This window comes from Solanum lycopersicum, chromosome 8, assembly GCF_036512215.1.
Source record: "Solanum lycopersicum chromosome 8, SLM_r2.1".
NCBI classification, from domain to species: domain Eukaryota; kingdom Viridiplantae; phylum Streptophyta; class Magnoliopsida; order Solanales; family Solanaceae; genus Solanum; species Solanum lycopersicum.
The window spans coordinates 34,820,057-34,825,429 of NC_090807.1; positions in this window are offsets into that span (position 1 = coordinate 34,820,057).

The window sequence follows — 5,373 nt, forward strand, 5'->3', positions numbered from 1 at the left end:
CCTCATCTAAGGTTTTTTAGGTAATTTTATTTTTATTTTTTTAACTTGTGTGGTTTAATATAAAAGGCTTATATGGTATATTTAAGTAAATTTATGTCCTAAAACCTCACTTGAACTCATTATTTTGAAAAACCTAAAATATAGAAACCTTTCTTCCCCAAAACCCTCTCTAATGGTGTCACACCAGAATTCTAGAAACTGAATGCACCCGACATCGTTAACCTTTCAGAGGTCGCACACAAGTCTCTTCTTAGCTTTCATCACATTCATATAATTAAATTTGCAGAAAATTTATAACTTTTAAAACCTAATGAAGTATACATAAACTTTATATATTTTCTTCATAGATCAATATTCTATTAACCTCAAATTAAAACAAACATCTTCAATTAAGGAATCAATTCAAATCAAAAGATCAATATATAATGTAACAGTTTGCCAAAAGGGCCTTAGTACAAAGCTTTGAAATAAACGTCGGAAAACAAACACCAGGGACAAAATCCACTAGCTATGTCTAAAGTACTAGGATAGATATATAAGTGTACCATCCTCTAACATAAAGAGGACCAACCAAAGTTTGGAGATCGACAATCCGAACAACTTCGATGAGTCTTCAACCTTTTCTCTGACCTGCACTTATAAAGATAATAAAAGTATAGGTTCAGTACACACTTGTACTATGTATGGGTGTATGCACACATACACATAAGTAATATTCATAATTAAGTAAAGCTCTTCCTTTAAAAACATGCCATTTTTAGAAATAGACATCACTAGAATTTCATAATGATTATTTGTGAAATGTGGTATGAATATGACGTATTATAATGCATTCAAAGCATACAACTCATTTTCTATATGAACATAAGACCTTAGAATCATCAACATAATTTTAAAACAACTCGAATAAAAATTCTAAAAATTACTCCTCCAAACCTGAGTCCCCCTTTTTATACTTACTTTATTTTTCAATCTTTTTCTTCTTCTTGTTGTGTAGTTCAAAGATTTATTTAATCTCATATTTTACTTACAAGTGCAATGGTTCGTTGTAGTCTTATACGTACAATGAATAAAGTAAGTAATCCAAGAGACTATGAAAATGATTTGGCTAACCTTACTATATGTTATTCTTTCCATTGTTGTTAGATAGGGCATGAAATCTTTGTAAGCCAATATTTATTGGCTATCCACTTATGTCATCATTTTCATGTTCTGGACTACGTGGGACATTGTTTTGGCATAATGTTTTAAACCACTTTATTGGCATGGTATAAGAAATAATTGTAAGCCAATTTTATTCTGCTTTTATATCCGATTCATAGTAACATCATATTCTCAAAACACAAGTAAACATTATATCATTCCTTGATTCGTGTAACTAACCCTAAAATAAATTCGAATCAAATCTATAGGCCTCATTATTAATGAAAGATTCAAGAAAGTTACACATATAAAAAGGTTAGAAAAAAATACCAACATCTTGTTCGAGATTTATACATATGTACTGATTAGAATTGAAAACAACGATAAGTAGGGATAAGGACGTTCAACAATGTCATTGAGAACAACCCTAGTTTAAAAATTCATATGTTTTGAAGAGTTTCAAAATCATCTTGGAGGAAGAATTCAAGGTGATAAAAGCATAACTTATTTATAATTAAATAAACAAAGATCACCTTGCACGAACCATAAATAAAAACATTGAAATCGTCTAAGAGAAGTAGAGAGAAACTTTTCTATTTTCCTTTCGTTCGTTTACTGATTTGCGTTGTGAAATTTTTATTTTTTTATCTTGAGTATAAGTCTTAATAACTGATATTGACTCATTCACATTAAGATAATTAAATAAATAAATTAATTACTTAAAAACCTGTCCTAGATTGACTAGAAAGAAGAAAACATAACACTTAGTCAAATCTAAATTTTTTCCAATGAATTTTAGCCATCCTTTTGAATTTTTCAAAATTAATTAATTAAATATTTGATTAATCAAGGGACCAATGTTAATTACAAAAGTACCCCTAAATCATTTCACCAATAACGAACGCTTTTGGACCATTCTATGTGAAGTAGTAGGATGTTTTTTGAGTTATACTAGGTTAGTGTAAGGATGTAATTTTGACCATTTATTTTAAGTTATGAAATTGCTAATTTAATTTAATAGGTGACCTAGGGAAATTACTAAAATACCTTTATGTCATTAGGCCCATAACTAACCCTTTGGACCATGCTATGTTAGGTACTAGGTTTTCTCTTTAACTAGTTACTAGGTAAGTGTCACCCAATTAAGTCTTAGGTTGTCGGGTGTACTAGATGATTTATTTTTTTTAGTTCTAGGTTAGTTAGATATTTAGAACAATTTTTAGAGTCTTGTGTTTTTTAGAGAGTTAGGCTCCACATTGGTTGACACGCCAGCCCCCTAACTACCGTAACCGAATTCGGTTACGGTGGTCCCCTCCCATTCCCGATTCTTCACATATGTTTGCACATGTTTTGCTTGTACTTTTCTAACTAAATTTTTTTATGGTTGATGTGCAATGTTTAATTATTGTACCAAGTATCCTAACTATGCATTGCTTAATCTATATGTCCATTTTAAGTTGTTATGTGCTATGGTGCCGACGCTCCACACATGAATGCCTAGCACCTATTGTGTAAATCTTGGAAAATCTATGTTTTTTTAAGCTTAGGGTCTTCATTGCTGGTAAATTTCCTAAAAAACGTCATTAACAATTACAAAATATTTCTAATACCATTTAAGCCAATATTTTCTAGTATGCACAATATTTTTTCTTATTCCGTTATTATATAGAAATAGGCTAATATCCCTTAGCAAATTTTCTATTCTATGCCAAATATTTCTCAATATTGGGCTTTGGAAAGCCTATGTATCCCTAATACACATTCCTAATGACCTATTGTGCTCCTCACTAGACATGTAATTTTTGGAAATGTTACATTGTCCGACCCATAAGAACATTCGTCCCAAATGACACTACACATCATATTTTAGAATAAAAGGGTGATTCTCGAAAACACATTAACATGCGTGAAACTTTACCCTTTGTGAAATTCTTATTCAAACTTACTATGGATGAAGCATATTGCTCAAGATTAGTTGAATTTCACATTTAAGAATGAGGAACTTCCTTCTAAATCACACTTAACTTAATGCACATCACAACTCATGCAACACAAAAGACATGTCTACGTACGCTACATAAACACAAAAACATGAATCCAAGCATGAACTCATTTTAACTCATATAGAGCACGTGTAAGACACACGATTATGGACTTAAAACATAAAATTAACTAATTCACTAATAACTCAGGGTTTCTTAAAAAAACCAGACTTAGGAAGTGTATATCTACCCTCATGAACTTAAAGCGTGAGGATAATAGAATCTGATATCATCCTCAGCCTCCAATATCGCTCCCTAAACAAGGTTGTTCCTTCATATTTCTTTTACGGTGGCAACCTCCTTATTCCTGTACAGTTACAGTTTGAGAACTAAGATTTTAACGGAAACCTCTTCGTAAGAAAGGTTCTCGTCGGCTTCTAACCCGTTATTTAACATCTTGTTTACTTTAACATTAGAAACTATTTTTATTAGTGCATTTTAATCATACCCTTCCCTTATTACCCTATTTCCACATTGTATTGTAGCATAACACTTCTGGAGCCAATCCATACCCAAGATCATATCAAAATCAAGCATGGTTAATTTTAATAGGTTAGCATAAGTAATTCTATCAAGAATAATTATTGGGCAATCTGTATATACCCTTTCAGCTCTAATGTTGTCTCATATGTGAGTACTTACTAGAAAAGGTTCATTCAAGAACTCATGAAGCACGTCAAATTTACTATCTACTAAAGGAGTAACATATGACAAATTTGATCTTGGATGTAACAATACACACACAGGAAAAGAGAAGACATGCAACATGCCAGTGACCACATTAGTTGACTTCTCTTCCTCTTCTCTACCCTTCAAAGCTTAAATATGTTCCTCTTTTGGGGTTCATCTGCAACTATAGGATTAGGCCGAGGCTGAGCATCTGTCCTATCTTGATTGCTCATCTGTTTGCAGTCCCTTACCATATGGCCACTCTTGCCGCACCCATAACAGATATTAGTACCTACTAGGCTCTCATCTCCATGCAAATGGCAACACTTATCACTCGACCTACTATCACGCTAGTCTTTTCTATCGTTTCCCTCCTAAACATTAGTTTTGTTATAAGGAGTAGGATTACCTCAGTGATTGTGTAACTTCTTTAACTTGGGCCTCTCCTGAATTCCAAATTAATAATACCATTGCTCAAACCGAACTGATCAGAAGACCTACATTTCTTGCTCTCTCGATCTCTCTTTCTCTGATGCCTATCCTCAACCTGTTGTGCCTGTACCATCAACCTACCACGGTTCATGTTATCATTCAACATGGCTTCCTAAAATTACTCCTCCAAATCCTCTGACACACCAGTCACAAACCTATTCATCTTATCCATGCTATTGAAAACTGGAGAAGAAGCATATTTGAAAAGCTTTACAAACATCAAAGAGTATTCCCTAACTGACATACCTCCCTTTCGTAAGTTGATGATTTACTCAAGCTTAGCCTCTCTCTGTTATAGGGGAGAGAACCTCTTTAGAATATAGTCTTATGAACAATTGATATTCTTAAGATCTTACTTTTTTTAGTTCACTTTGAACTTACATATCTTTATCTTTCTTTCTTTCTTAAGGACCTCTTTACAATTACGATCATGCAAGCTAACATGAAATCCAGTGTCTGCCTCACACCAGAAAGGGGTGATTCACCGATCAAAGTTAATTTAGATCATGTGAGATAACATCAAATCCACTGTCTACCCCACACTTAAAAGGGGTGGTTCACCAAGTAAAAATAAACAAAGTTTAGTGTTCTCACCACACAGAAAAGAGGTGGTTCACGACTAAAGTGAACCAAATACTCTCTATTAAAATTTAACCCACATTGAGATAAACATTAAATCCGGTGTCTTATTCAATGCTATTTTTATTTTATTTTTTATTAGTTTAGCCAATTTATCATGAAAGGTAAAAGGGGATAAAGGAACTGTGTGTTGATTGTCCTGTAAATATAACGAAATGAGGTGGAATCACTGGCCAATATGAAACCGTATCATAACTAGCTTGCTTAGGTTGAATCCACTGGCTAGTTCCTATGATGGCAACATAGTTCGATGACTAGGAGACATACATAGACTACTTATCCTGCTTGGTGGTAGTCTTATATCATGAGCCTTACATGAGATGTCTCAAGCTCATTGCTAGTCCATCAGTGCGTTGCTCAACTACTTTTTCTTTACATCTTTTAGAGA